This window comes from Hipposideros armiger, unplaced genomic scaffold (assembly GCF_001890085.2).
Source record: "Hipposideros armiger isolate ML-2016 unplaced genomic scaffold, ASM189008v1 scaffold_878, whole genome shotgun sequence".
NCBI classification, from domain to species: domain Eukaryota; kingdom Metazoa; phylum Chordata; class Mammalia; order Chiroptera; family Hipposideridae; genus Hipposideros; species Hipposideros armiger.
The window spans coordinates 636,184-638,306 of NW_017732228.1; positions in this window are offsets into that span (position 1 = coordinate 636,184).

Genomic DNA, 2,123 nt, shown 5'->3' on the forward strand with positions numbered 1-2,123 from the left:
TCTTTTTGTTTTCCGATGGTCTTAGGCGACCCCTGTGAAAGGGTCGTTCGACCCCCAAAGGGGTCGCGACCCACAGGTTGAGAACCACTGCTCTACACCATCCATGAAGTGGTCTCCCTAACAAGACATTAGGCCATCTGACCCCCTAAAAATATTTACAACATTATTGATTAGACTCCCCAAACTGTCTTTCATATCCCTGTGGCAATATTGTAGTTACCAATTTATGTTGTCTCGTCCCTTCCCCTTCTCTCTCATCCCCACCCCTCCCATCTAGCAAACATCAGTTGTTCCTCTATATTTCTGAGACTATTTCTGTTTACAATGCTTGTTTATTCAGTTCTTTAGATTCCACATATAAGTGAGATCATATGGTATTTGTCTTTTTCCAACTGACTTATTTCACTTAAGATAATGCTCTCTAGGTCCATCCATATTGTTGCAAATGGTAAGATTTCATTCTCATTTATAGCTGAGTAATACTTTGTTGTATAAATGTACCACAGTTTTTCAATCCAGTTGTCTACTGATGGGCATTTCAGTTGTTTCTAAGTCTTGGCTATTGTAAATAGTGCTGCAATGAACATAGGGGTACATATATTTTTTCGAATTAGTGTCTTGGGTTTCTCTGGATAGATACCTAAGAGCGGAATTGCTGAGTCATAGGTAGTTCCCATTTCCAGTTTCTTGAGATACTTCCATACTGATTTCCATAGTGGCTGCACCAATCTGCAATCCCACCAACAGTGCACAAGGGTTCCCTTTTCCCCACAACCTCGCCAGCACTTGTTGTTTGTTGACTTATTGATGATACCCATTCTGACCGGAGTGAGGTGGTATCACATTGTGGTTTTTATTTGCATTTGTCTAATGATTAGTGAGGTTGAACATTTTTTCATATGCCCATTGGCCATCTATATGTCCTCTTTAGAGAAATGTCTCTTCATATCCTCTGCCCATTTTTAAATTGGGTTGTTTGTTTTCGTGGTGTTGAGTTGCGCGAGTGTTTTATAAAGTTTGGATATTAACCCCTTATCAGATGTATCATTGACAAATATATTCTCCCATGCAGTATGCTTCCTTTTTGTTTTATTGATGGTTTCCTTTGCTGTGAAAAACTTTTAAGTTTGATGTAATCCCATATGTTCATTTTTTCTTTTATTTCCCTTGCCCGAGGGGATATATCAGTAAAAATATTACTCAGGGTAATGTCTGCAAACTTACTCCCTATATTTTCTTCTAGGAATTTTATGGTTTCAGGTCTTACATTTAAGTCTTTAATCCATTTTGAATTTGTTCTCGTATATGGCATAAGGAGGTGGTCCAGTTTCATTTTTTTGCATGGGTGAGTCTAATTTCCCCAGCACCATTTATTAAATAGACTATCTTTACCCCAGTGTAAATTCTTGCTTCCACTGTCATAGATTAGATGACCATATATGAGTGGATTTATTTCTGGGCTCTCTATTCTGTTCCATTGATCTATGTGTCTGTTTTTATGCCAGTACCATACTGCTTTGATTACTGTAGCCTTGTAGTATGATTTGATGTCAGGTAGCGTGATACCTCTGACTTTGTTCTAATTTCTCAGGATTGCTGTGGCTATTCGGGGTCTTTTATGGTTCCATATAAATTTTAGGATTGTATTTTCTATTTCTGTGAAAAATGCCCTTGGTAGTTTGATAGGAATTGCATTGAATCTATATGTTGCTTTAGGCAGTATGGACATTTTAAGTATATTAATTTTTCCTATCCATGAATATGGTAGGTGTTTCCATTTATTTGTGTCTTCAATTTCTCTCTTCAGTGTCTTATAATTTTCTGAGTACAAGTCTACTTCTTTGGTTAAATTTATTCCTAAGTATTTTATAGTTCTTGAAGCAACTGTAAATGGGACTGTTTTCTTAATTTCTCCTGATATTTTGTTATTGGTGTATACAAATGCCACTGATTTCTGAATATTGATTTTGTATCCTGCTACCTTACTGAATTAATTTCTCAGTTCCATTATTTTTTTGGTGGAATCTTTGGGGTTCTCTCTGTATAGTATCATGTCATCTGCATATAATGACAATTTTACTTCCTCCTTACCAATTTGGATGCCTTTTATTTCTTTTTCTTGT